This window comes from Schistocerca gregaria, chromosome X (assembly GCF_023897955.1).
Source record: "Schistocerca gregaria isolate iqSchGreg1 chromosome X, iqSchGreg1.2, whole genome shotgun sequence".
Classification (NCBI taxonomy): Eukaryota; Metazoa; Arthropoda; class Insecta; order Orthoptera; family Acrididae; genus Schistocerca; species Schistocerca gregaria.
Window position 1 is genome coordinate 821,681,350 of NC_064931.1, and position 13,902 is coordinate 821,695,251.

The 13,902-nt window shown below is 43.6% G+C and overlaps 1 protein-coding gene across 3 annotated transcripts in view; it reads right to left on the minus strand.

The window, feature by feature from the left end:
- The window catches only part of LOC126299316 (coiled-coil domain-containing protein 177), a 265,518-nt gene that overhangs the window by 156,001 nt on the left and 95,615 nt on the right, over window positions 1-13,902 (minus strand). The gene's annotated exons all lie outside the window — the stretch shown is intronic.

Sequence of the window (13,902 nt, forward strand, 5' to 3'; positions counted from 1 at the left end):
ACTTAAACTTACATATTTACATTATTCCAAAACAAAAAGGAACCCATCAAAATATACGTACATTTAATAAAAACAAATGTTTGTAGAAATGGCAAGAGCAAGCCATTAATGCTTTTCCCCTGGGCGGAAAATGAGGTGGTAAAACGTGGACATGTGGACGCAAAATGGTTAGTCTTTATGCACAGGTGTAGGAGTAGTTTGTGACATGTTTGTGGGTGCCTGCTCGATGCAGAGGAAAGGCAATCAACACACTGATGTGTCTACGTATCAAGGACCCACTTATAAAAATATCTGCATTTGTAGCCGTTACACCCTGTCTGTAATATTTTCAGCATGTCACATCTTGCAGCTTTGGCGTTAAAATGTCTATTCTTGTATATATTGCCATCGTAGTAGGTTAAGTTTCACTGTTGCTAGCAATACCAGAAGAGTTCGTATTTAGTTTAATGTTATGTCTCACAGGGAGAGTGTAGAAAATGTGCAGTGTAGTTCAAGTTTATCAAATGAAAATAAATGAATAAGCCTGTCATCTGTACTAAAACATTATAAACTATGATACTGCTATCCTAAGTTGTTGGAAGAATAAAAACACAAAAGTGCATCAACCGTAGAAAAACATATTAACCTGTGAGACATTTTTTGTATATATTCTGCACATTGTTAAATTATTATTTTTTTAAAAAATATTATATAGACTGCTTCTTGCACCTCGTTTTTTTCTTTATAAAATATTATGCATGGTCCAAGATGCCAGACATACAGATTTTCGTAAGAAAACATAGTATCTGAAATATACACTCCTGGAAATTGAAATAAGAACACCGTGAATTCATTGGCCCAGGAAGGGGAAACTTTATTGACACATTCCTGGGGTCAGATACATCACATGATCACACTGACAGAACCACAGGCACATAGACACAGGCAACAGAGCATGCACAATGTCGGCACTAGTACAGTGTATATCCACCTTTCGCAGCAATGCAGGCTGCTATTCTCCCATGGAGACGATCGTAGAGATGCTGGATGTAGTCCCGTGGAACGGCTTGCCATGCCACGCCATTTCCACCTGGCGCCTCAATTGGACCAGCGTTCGTGCTGGACGTGCAGACCGCGTGAGACGACGCTTCATCCAGTCCCAAACATGCTCAATGGGGGACAGATCCGGAGATCTTGCTGGCCAGGGTAGTTGACTTACACCTTCTAGAGCACGTTGGGTGGCACGGGATACATGCGGATGTGCATTGTCCTGTTGGAACAGCAAGTTCCCTTGCTGGTCTAGGAATGGTAGAACGATGGGTTCGATGACGGTTTGGATGTACCGTGCACTATTCAGTGGCCCCTCGACGATCACCAGAGGTGTACGGCCAGTGTAGGAGATCGCTCCCCACACCATGATGCCGGGTGTTGGCCCTGTGTGCCTCGGTCATATGCAGTCCTGATTGTGGCGCTCACCTGCACGGCGCCAAACACGCATACGACCATCATTGGCACCAAGGCAGAAGCGACTCTCATCGCTGAAGACGACACGTCTCCATTCGTCCCTCCATTCACGCCTGTCGCGACACCACTGGAGGCGGGCTGCACGATGTTGGGGCGTGAGCGGAAGACGGCCTAACGGTGTGCGGGACCGTAGCCCAGCTTCATGGAGACGGTTGCGAATGGTCCTCGCCGATACCCCAGGAGCAACAGTGTCCCTAATTTGCTGGAAAGTGGCGGTGCGGTCCCCTACGGCACTGCGTAGGATCCTACGGTCTTGGCGTGCATCCGTGCGTCGCTGCGGTCCGGTCCCAGGTCGACGGGCACGTGCACCTTCCGCCGACCACTGGCGACAACATCGATGTACTGTGGAGACCTCACGCCCACGTGTTGAGCAATTCGGCGGTGCGTCCACCCGGCCTCCCGCATGCCCACTATACGCCCTCGCTCAAAGTCCGTCAACTGCACATACGGTTAACGTCCACGCTGTCGCGGCATGCTACCAGTGTTAAAGACTGCGATGGAGCTCCGTATGCCACGGCAAACTGGCTGACACTGACGGCGGCGGTGCACAAATGCTGCGCAGCTAGCCCCATTCGACGGCCAACACCGCGGTTCCTGGTGTGTCCGCTGTGCCGTGCGTGTGATCATTGCTTGTACAGCCCTCTCGCAGTGTCCGGAGCAAGTATGGTTGGTCTGACACACCGGTGTCAATGTGTTCTTTTTTCCATTTCCAGGAGTGTATTTGGACGAGAAAAAGATAAAACAAGTAAATATAGTTTGATAAAGTGTAGTCATTCGTTTTCTTTCATTCTACCCTGTCATATACATAACTGTTTACAACATGCTGTTACACCTGTACTGAGCCGGCCGCGGTGGTCTAGCGGTTCTAGGCGCTCAGTCCGGAACCGCGCGACCACTACGGTCGCAGGTTCGAATCCTGCCTCGGGCATGGGTGTGTGTGATGTCCTTAGGTTAGTTAGGTTTAAGTAGTTCTACGTTCAAGGGGACTTATGACCACAGATGTTGAGTCCCATAGTGCTCAGGGCCATTTGAACCATTTTTTTGAACATCTGTACTGCACACATCTTTTTCTATAAGAATATTTAAAGTCAATTTTACAGTAGGCAGACACCCATCTGTATTGCACGTAGCCTTTCTATAAGGAGGGACACATTTACGCTTCATTAAAAGTGTGTTGAAATACGAATACCCACACTTTTAAACGTCAGTCAGACAACGAGATTTAGCGCTAGCTCTGCTCCCAAGCTCTGCGACTGCAGCGGATGCTGCAGTGTCTGTGGTCAGGCCTGCTCTCTCCGGCAACAGTGCAGAACAGCACGAGCAGAGAAGGGGGCTCTCCCCAGTGTGGTATTTGCTTAAAATAAATACACAAACAACCCTGTCCTTTCCAACCGTAGCACAAATGAACATATACAAAATTAGGGTAACTGGACTTTAACTCACGAGTAGCAGTGTGTATGACATCAGGACATCAGTGGACAGGGCGGGGGGGGGGGGGGGACCCAGAGGCCATCTTGAATTCTATACTTACCATAAGTGAGTTACTTCTACCAGTTGCAAATCAGACCTGAAGTCGTTCATAGCACTTCAACCAATATGGCAATGCACCATCTTGGATTTTCCACCAACTTATACTTACGACAACAGCCCTATTTCCACAGTGATGTCATATGAGTATAGGGGGGGGGGGGGGACACCCACAAGCATAATCAGCTATTTTATATTTTTAATTTCCCACCGACTTTTGAATTGCCCACTATTTTGCACATAGGGTAAACTGGGCTATTGGGAGAAGTCCGGCAACCGCACATGATGTCATAGGGGGAACAGGGAAGTCCGACGATGTCATTTACGATGTCGTATATTGGGAAGAGGGATGGTAATATCCTTTGTTCCCGAAGTGTTCTAGCCTACCTGCTGTACTATAGATTGGCGAAACATGGATCATACATAGAAAAAATTGCTACAATATAGTAAAGAAGGCAATTGAAAAAAATACGCGAAGAGACAAACAGACATACACTTTTATTCACAGACAACAATTACACTGAAGTCACCGCGATTTATGATGGTTTGTGGGCAACAAATAACGATTTTTTAATTTTTTTTACTTTTTTTCCAGCAAACACGACTCCATCGCACTAGTGCTAAGTCAGTTTGTTTTTGAGAGTTTTTATGGTCACTGTATCTCCTTCTGCAAGACGTTCATTGGCTTTCTGCAATAAATCGTGCAGTGCAACTTGACATTCCTCTGAAGAATCTACAAAGCTGCATACTTCTTGGAAAACAGCATCAAAGTTGATATCACGAGGGCGGTCTCGTTTTCGAACGGAAGAGGGGCTCGACACTAATTTAGCATAGCAATATTGATGATATCCAGCTTCGGCAAGTAGTGAGTACAAAACACCCTTGATGCGTTCGGCAACCTTTTCTACTGAAATTGTCATCGCGTTTCTCAGATTTCTCAAGCAGTGTGTGTTTCAGAGTTAATGGACGAACTTCAAACTTTCCACGACTTTTTTGGATTTTTTTCAGCCTCTAAGTCACATTTTTCAGCACATATGAAACTCTTTTTTGAAACTAAATGAATAAGACGAAGAAGATTTTAAACTTCTATCATCTACTGGAGCAGCTTTCTGGTTAATTAGTTTTTTTACATTACGTTGCTTAATATATACACATGAACATACCGGTACTTTATGCATTTCAATCATTCCAACGTTTTGTGGAAGAGTATGAGCCACACGCTTCAGTTCCGTGCTGAGGCGTATCAAAGTTTCCAACCCCTTCGTCATTTTTGATGTGTCTCCTTCCGAAATAGATTTACCGCAACTCGTGTTAGTTTCACGGTGAATAACGAAATAGTTTTGAGATTTCATGGCAAATGTCTCTATGTACATTCGTTACTAGTAAGCATTCACTGCACATTCTGGCTTTCTTCATATCGATACTGAATTTCATATGTCTGTCTATTTGGCGGAATCAGGATGCAAGTTCACAATGCCAAGATTTTTCCCTGGAGTAGGGGTGGGATTGGGGGGGGGGGGGGGGGGGAGTAGTGAGGAGGCGGCCCCTGTCTTGGTCCTCGCCAATGTTCCCTCTGTTGTAGAGCTTGGAGTATATGGAAAACGCCTGTCCACTTGACCGAAAAGGTGTTCTTCATACTCCAAAAGTTACACCAAGACACATTCAAACTAGATTCAGGGCAGCCAAGAGGTCAGTGTCAGTGCCGTTGAAGCCAAAGTAGGACTCCCTCCAGGGGCATGCAATTGAATTACAGACAAGTTATTATCCGGTTCTTCATTTGTGTGACCACGGTGTCTGTAGTTGTTGTATAATTACTAAGGTATTTCAAATCCGTCCATACTTAAGTAAAAAATCACACTTCAGTAGCTTATGAAAAGAATTGTGTTTAGATCTACTACCAAATCAAAATTGTAAATATATTTGATTCCAGGTCACTGACGACGTTTTACTTAAACAAAATGAAAGAAGTATGGTAAGAAACAGAAATTCTTAGTAGTTGTTTAGACGAATTTTAAATACCTTAAGTAATTACTATATGATTATCGAGTACTGCTGCGAAAACCAGTTGTTCCGTGCAAGTGAGACCATAAAATAACTGCTGAAGGAGTTTTAGTACTTACGTAATCGAAGATACAATTTTTTCGGAGTTTGCTGAGACAGTCGGTGAGTAGCGGACAGATGAACTGCAGTTAGAGTCTCGTCAACATTCCGTTCGTTCAAGACGGAGCACTAACACACATGGAAAAATATTAGGATATAAAGTGGTAGCCGCCGTGCAGAAGCATCATTCGGGCATTCTCCTGAAAGGAGTTTAGAGGCCTCCAGGGAACAGAAATTGGGGACGGGCAATCTGGACTCCGCTTCTCCTGAGTGACAGCTCAGTGGGCTAAACCACTTCTTTCCCCACGAGATGTTGCTCGGTTACCCTTACTTTTTCAGCCGTGGGCTTGGGATGTCGTCGACGATACGGTGAACTCTAATCTCCGTTTCCTTTAGGTCGGGCGCTTGCGGATGATCGCCACTCGCCGTGACCCCTGGGAGACCGTTACTCGTCCTAGGCGCCGCTTCGTGATGTCACCGAGGGGAGTAACGCCGGCTGGGAATGCACTGCAGATGCACGATTGGAGCTTTTCGCCGACACGTTTCTGCACTATTTCACAGTTTTTTTAGTGCCTCTCGCAGTTGCAGTGCTGGTATATCGTTTCTTTCCTCATTTCATTTTTGCTTCGAACTCACTAACAGGCACGGATCTGAACCCCCCACCCCTCCCCCTCTCCGCGAAACAACATTTTACTAAAAACGTTTATATTTTTATATATAAGGAGCAGTCAAACGAAAACGAGACACATGGAAAAAAGGGAGCAAGTATTTTGTTAATTCAAAAGTAATCATCATAAATGCCAATACGTTAATGTCTCTGTGAGACAAGATGGTCAATATCTTCATGAAAAAATGTTTGCAGTTGGTCACGAATGTCTTTCTTCAGGGCTCCAAAAATATGGTAATCGTATGGAGAAAGATCGGGACTGTACGTACGAGGGTCGTTCCGAAAGTAATGCCTCCTATTTTTATTCACGGAAACTACAGGAGAAACATAAATCACAACACCACAGCTAAACAGAGAGCAATATTTCAACTAAACACTGTCATTTTTCCATGCACTTTTGCCAACGATGAACCACAGCCTGTGTGCCTCTCTTGTAAAAATCGGAACCAGCTGAGACTATCCGCTTCCTTACAGCTTCGACAACAGCATCCGAGTCTTGAAAATGTTCGCCACGTAGTTCATCTTTCACTTTCAGAGGGCCAAACAGATGGAAGTCTGAAGGCGCTAAATCGGGACTGTAAGGTGTATATGGTAAAACCGGCCGAATTTTGCAGTGAGTTACGTGGTCGCAAAACTGGTGTGGAGCCAGTTGTTATCATGTTTGCAGGCGAAAGTTGGTGTTTATCTCTGGCCATACCCTGAAAATTCGGGTTTTCAGCTTAGTCAGTGTCGTCTTGTAGCGTGCTGAATTGACAGTTTCACCAGGCTCCAGGACATCCAAAAGAACCACACCCTGGCTACCCCAAAAGACTGTGCACATCACTTTGCTTGCAGACGGCTGTGTCTTGAATTTCTTCTTTGACGGAGAATTCGCATGTCGCCATTCCATGGATTGTCTTTGGGGATACCGTCTCGTAGTGGTGACGCCACGTCTCATCTCCAGTGACAAAGCTATTCAGAAAATTATCACCTTCAGCTTCATATTGGTCCAGCAGGTCCCGACGAACATCCATTGAATGAGTTTTTTTTGTTCTTCTGTAAACATCTGCGGGACCCATGTCGCACATGTCGCACAGGCTTTGCAACAACTGAGATGTTCCAATATTGTTTCCAAGGCATTACAGCCGACATTCAGCTTTGTACACAATTCTCTGGTCGTTATCCGCCGATCACTGATGAGTTAATCAAGACGCTCTTCACTGAGAAGGATAACAGCTTTGCAGGGTCGACCGATCCGTGGCTGGTCATGCACACACTTTTCACCACCTTGAAAATGTTGTACCCACGTCTATTGTATAGTCTCCATACACCTTTAGCTAGCTAGTGTCGATGGATTTAAATCGGCGCAATTTCTTCAGCAATGAGGAATTCAATCACACATCGCTGTTTTATAAGCGCGTCCATATCAGACTCCATTTTGGAATATTGTTCTGCTGACGCCAACTACCACAGAACAACGGAACCACCTGAAAGAGGAAGTTCAAACATTAGCACCACACCACCGACATCTGTCGCAGACATCCAAAGTCACCACAAAACAAGAGGAAGCATTACTTTCGGAAAGACTCTCGTAGTAAATATTCCAGAATTCAAATCGAGAACAGCTGCCAACATGAGTAACGTAGAAGTAAATATCCTCGGATTAGTGAAGCAATTCAAATCACTTAATAAAAGCAAGTCTTCTGGTCCAAACTATATACCAATTAGGTTCCTTTCGGAGTATGCTGATGCATTAGCTCCACACGTAACAATCATATACAACCGTTCGCTCGACGAAAGAACCGTACCCAAAGACTGGAAAGTTGTACATGTCACACAAATATCAAGAAAGGTAGTAGGAGTAATCCACTAAATTACAGGCCCATATCGTTAACGTCGATATGCAACAGGATTTTGGAACATATATTGTGTTCGAACATTATGAATTACCTCGAAGAAAATGGTCTATTGACACACAGTCAACATGGGTTTAGAAAACATCGTCCCTGTGAAACACAACTAGCTCTTTATTCACATGAAGTGTTGAGTGCTATTGACAAGGGATTTCAGATCGATTCCGTATTTTTGGATTTCCGGAAGGCTTCTGACACTGTACCACACAAGCGGCTTGTATTGAAATTGCGTGCTTATGGAATATCGTCTCAGTTATGTGACTGGATTTGCGATTTCCCAGAGAGGTCACAGTTACGCTGCAGCAGTTTCGCTGGGAAGCCCCTACACTTACTACATCTACATCGATACTCTGCAAATCACATTTAAGTGCCTGGCAGAGGGTTCATCGAACCACCTTCACAATTCTCTATTATTCCAATCTCGCATAGCGTGCGGAAAGAACGAACACCTATATCTTTCCGTACGAGCTCTGATTTCCCTTATTTTATCGTGGTGATCGTTTCTCCCTATGGGCAGACCTACATGTTGCCAAGTTTGTCTCGAGTACACTGGAGAAGTTTCGCTGGGAAGCCTTTACACATCCTACACACACAACGAGTCTTTCCCAATGCGATTTCCATATTTTTGGGAGCTCTGGAGAAAGACATCCACGACCGTCGATTTACTTTGGACAAAGATGTGCACGCATGGGTACAATCATGGTTCTGTAGGCAATCGCAAACAATTTTCCATGAAAGCGCTCGCCATCTGGTCTCACAGTGGGATAAATGTATTAACAGTTATGGGGGTTACTTTTGATATAACAAAGAGTTTACGTACTTTTTTCCATCTGTCTCGTTTTCATTTGACCGCCCCGTATGCATATATCAACCTCGGTTTTCCTTAGATAATTATTAGAAAACAAAGTAGCATGGAAACAGTCTACAAGTAGGAAGTAATTATTGCAAATTACAAGGTATGTTTAACACAGGATACTTTTCAGTCGCTCCTTTGAGGACTACACACATTGTGTCCTGACCGCCTACAGGGAAAATTATAGTCAGTTAAAGGCGCCCTACACTTACTGGCCATACCCGCTATCAATAACAAATTTGACACGGTTCGTGAGACCACAGGTAGAACCGAAAAAGAACAGGAAGTTTAGCAATGCAAGACTGAAATGATGAGACACTCCACAAGGAATAAAAATAACGAAAGAACTATGCTGACGTAGTCGGGAACGACAGAAAGGAAGAGCATTTTTGTCATTTACACGCACGCATATCCATAGTCCGGAGATTAGTACTCACGATCGTAGTGCTACGTGAAATACTGATCATGTTGAGTGCACACTTCGATTATATGTCCCATAAATTATTATTCTTGTAAGTTATATACTGAATATTAACGAGAACAAATAATTGTTATTGTATTAAGACATTTTATATAGTATATCGTTGCTATTATTATTATCTCCTAAGCAACTACAGTACGTTAAAACTGGAGTGAGAGCAAATTATGTATAGAGGAGAAAAAAAGAAACCGTGCCCCCCCCCCCCCTACACACACACACACACACACACACACACACACACACACACACACACAGGTTTTACGATATCACTTTTAACTATTTTTTTGCTATATTCCTTGTCGAAGTGGATGCTATCCCAAAAGATTCACAGTTCCCTTCTACCTTCTATCGAACGAGATGCCGCAGTCAGGATACCGAACCAGGCTTAGAGTGCACCGGGGATGCCCGACCAATAATCGTTATATAGGTTTTGCGTGGTTTCCTTAAATAACTTGACTCGAATCCCGCCACGACGGTTCCAACAAGGTCACGGCCGATCTTGACATACCGCGCCTTTCATCTCGATTTAGATATTGCGTGCCTTCACTGCATAACGGCTGGAGGACTTCGTCATTAAAGACTGAAGAAGTTTCTCGTCTTCACAAGTTAACAGTATATTTATTTCACTACTACTGAGTGTTATTCTGAGTAACTTACCATCTTCGGCTGATTGTTCGGTCTTCGCTAAACAATTTAAAAGTTTAACAAGGAACTTAAGAACAGGAAAGGAAAATAACATGTGGGAAGTAAATTAAATGGAATGAAGTGAAATGAATCGATCGATGAAAACGTGTAAACATGAAGCTGTATCAGTACAAATCGATCAGATATGCTGAGCCTGCAATATAATGATCATTTCGTGACCACTAAAGTTTGTGCCAGAGCTGAGAATGAGTGTGTTTTGAAAACATGGTTGGAAACATCAGTGACGATAAAAGTACGAGTTAGTACTAGAGGCGTTCTCAGTATTTCGAATGGTGCTCACGACAAGCACGAAATTCAGGTGCGAAAATAAATTTTCATCGCTCACAACATATTCATTACAAATGAAAGCTACCTTTTATGGATACATTCTTCAAGGGAGGTAAAACAAACGAGCACAACACACGCACACAGCCTTTCGTCGCTCATGTTCAGCACAATCGTCTCCAGTGGCCTCGTTAAAGCGTAATCTTCCTTCGTTTTATTCAGAACAAGCGTGATCGTTTCTCTTAATGTTTCCTTTGAAAATGAGAAGGCCAATTTCTTTCTCTATCCTCCCCAATGTGACGTGCTGCAACGCCTTTAATGGTTCAGTCATCGACGGGTCGTGAAATCCGAGTCTTCTTTCCTTCTTTCGAATCCAGTGCTGGGTTAACCAGCGCTGGTCTAGCAGATCGGCATTCATACGAATGTGGTATTTCCAACAACTGTCTAGCCTTTTACTGGGCTCCACCTCAAAAACCCAAACAGAAACAATTAAGACACCAAATACACAGAGCAACTTACACATAGCAGTCGGTCCATCACAGGATGGTTTCTCGCGTCCTTTGTTCTTAAACTCATTACCTAGACTTAATAAAGCACTGCAGTTCATCGATATTTGCAATAAGTACGACTACAGCTCTAAGTAATTAAAGAGCAGCTTAGTACATACAGATATTTCCATTCGTTCGTCAATTAGACAATTTGTTTTTAGTAACTTGACTTATAGAGAAAACATTTATAGATTACATCTACATCTACCATTAAATGATTACTCTGCTATTCACAATAAAGTGCCTGGCAGAGGGTTCAATGAACCACCTTCATGCTGTCTCTCTATCGTTCCACTCTCGAACGGCACGCGGGAAAAACGAGGACTTAAATTTTTCCGTGCGAGCCCTGATTTCTCTTATTTTATCGTGATGATCATTTCTCCCTATGTAGGTGGGTGCCAACAGAGTGTTTTCGCAATCGGAGGAGAAAACTGGTGATTGAAATTTCATGAGAAGATCCCGTCGCAACGAAAAACGCCTTTGTTTTAATGATTGCCACTGCAATTCACGTATCATGTCTGTGACACTGTCTGCCCTATTTCGCGATAATACAAAACGAGCTGCCCTTCTTTGTACTTTTTCGATGTCATCCGTCAGTCCCACCTGATGCGGATCCCACACCGCACAGCAGTACTCCAGAATAGGGCGGACAAGCGTAGTGTAAGCAGTCTCTTTGGTGGACCCGTTTCACCTTCTAAGTGTTCTGCCAATGAATCGCAGTCTTTGGTTTGCTCTACGCACAATATTATCTATGTGATCGTTCCAATTTAGGATATTTGTAATTGTAATCTTTAAGTCAAAAATGGTTCAAATTGCTCTGAGCACTATGGGACTTAACATCTGAGGTCATCAGTCCCCTATAACTTAGAACTATTTAAACTTAATTAACTTAGAGACAGCACATACATTCATGCCCGAGGCAGAATTCGAACCTGTGACCGTAGTGGTCGCGCGGTTCCAGACTGTAGCGCCTACAACCGCTCGGCCACTCTGGCCGGCCGCGTAATCGAAATTTAGCTGATTTCTTTTAGTAGTCATGTAAATAACTTCGCACTTTTCTTAATTCAGGGTCCATTGTCACCTTTTGCACCATACAGATACCTTATCTAAATCATTTTGCAAGTCGTTTTGATCATCTGATGACTTTACAAGACGGTAAATGACAGCATCATCTGCAGGTTGCGGAAAATACATTTGGTGTAATCCTAGAATATCCTGAAGAGATCTCTACAAAAGTTAGATATTTTGACACCTTTTGACGCCGACCGGAGTGGCCGAGAGGTTCTAGGCGCCACAGTCTGGAACCGCGCGACCGCTACGGTCGCAGGTTCGAATCCTGCCTCGGGCATTGATGTGTGTGATGTCCTTAGATTAGTTACGTTTAAGTAGTTCTAAGTTCTAGGGGCCTGATAACCACAGAACATAAGTCCCATAGTGCTCAGAGCCATTTGAACATCTTTTGACAGTAATGACCTCCAAAAATTTGAACATGGTACACTTACTGGCCAGCGTTATTGTACTGTACCCTTTCCCTGTGTGCGTAAATTTCTAGGTTGCATTCAGCCCTGATTTCATTTTTATGGCTGACAATGGGCGACCGCATCGAATATTGCAGGTGGAGGTGCTCTTGGAACGAGAGGACATCTGGCGAATGGACTGGACTGCCCGTTTTCCCGACTTAAATCGCATGAAGCACATGTGGGGTGCGTTGGGGAGACGTATCGCAGCACGTGCACATGCACCAACGACCATCCAGCAGTTGTCACACCCGGTGGTGGAGGAATGGTACAAACTACCACAAGAAATCCTTACCAAATACGTGGCCAGCATGGAAGCACGTTGCAGAGCATGCATTGCAGGCCGTGTTGCTCTCACGCCCTATTAAAAATCATATCTCGCCAGTTGTAACGCCCAGTGTACCATCATAAGTCGTGCTGACTTTGGTATAACTATTGTTTTCGAATAAAAATGTCATTTCCATTCGTCTCATCGCGTGTTTCTTTCAGTTATCTTTTGTACGTAGCAGTTCTTTCTATGTGTGGTCCAAGTTTCATGACGCTTCGTTACTTGGCTGTGACACATCATGGGAAATATACTTTCGTCCGTAATTTTGGACACCAGCGTAGTTTCTCCATATAAGGAAGAAAAGTTTCAAAAAACACTGCGCCATTCTTCTTGGGTTTGTGTAGCTAGCATACTGCCACATAAATCCTACAAAATAAATAAATTAATTAATAAAATAAAATGGGAACCTATGCAATAAACGCGTTCCGCATCACGAAAAAGTTCACTCATAAATATTCCAGGAACATGCCTTCAGACACAATCGAAAAGAAACAGTCCAATACTTATTCTTGTTTGGAAAGCTGTTGACAAAATACTCTATCTCACTAGCCTGTTGGGCATGGTGGTCTAGTGATGAAGCATGTGTCTGGATACCGAGAGGCCACTGGATCGAATCCCAGTCAGACCACGTAAATTTTCAGCTTATTTTTATCTATACTTCACTTGTCAATGATATGAGGAGGCAAGAATCGCAGCTGGTTTAGATTTTACGTTAGACCTAGGTCTCCTTTCCATGGATGGATAACTAAGGTGTATTAGGGACATGCAAGTCAATGAAGTGGCATCAAATTGAAAGATTTGCACTCATCAGTTGACCCACACAAAATTATCATCATGTCCCTAGGTATTGCCCACACATACTCCTGCACGAGATGATCCAATTCAGTTGTTTGTTTCACTGTAGTTTTGTTGAGATTAGCTCTTTCATGGACTGCTGTAGTCATATCAGCCAATTCCCAGTCGGAAGGTGCTAGAGTTCTAGATAGAAAGAGCTTGTAAATTAAATGCATTAACACCAAGGTTATATCACTTATGCCCTATTCTATCTTTAACAACTACTAAGTTAGTTCTCTTTAAAATCTTGTTTACTCCAACAGAAAAAAAAATGGCTCTGAGCACTATGGGACTCAACTGCTGTGGTCATTAGTCCCCTAGAACTTAGAACTACTTAAACCTAACTAACCTAAGGACATCACACACATCCATGCCCGAGGCAGGATTCGAACCTGCGACCGTAGCAGTCGCACAGTTCCGTACTCCAACAGATCATAAATGATGTTCACCACAAAAAGTTGAGCACCACTCCAGTATCTCAACAACGGTGCTTTCATACTGACACTGGAGTTCCTGATCAGTAACTAACGATCCCCATCCCCTCGCATGTGCCTCTCCAGACCCAGCTAAACAACCACCACATGTTCGTTCATAGGACAAGGCCAGAGCATGAATTGCCAGTCATTCTCCATAATGGTTGTCTTGTGGTTCTTGGGAAAATCATAAACAGGTTACATTCACTG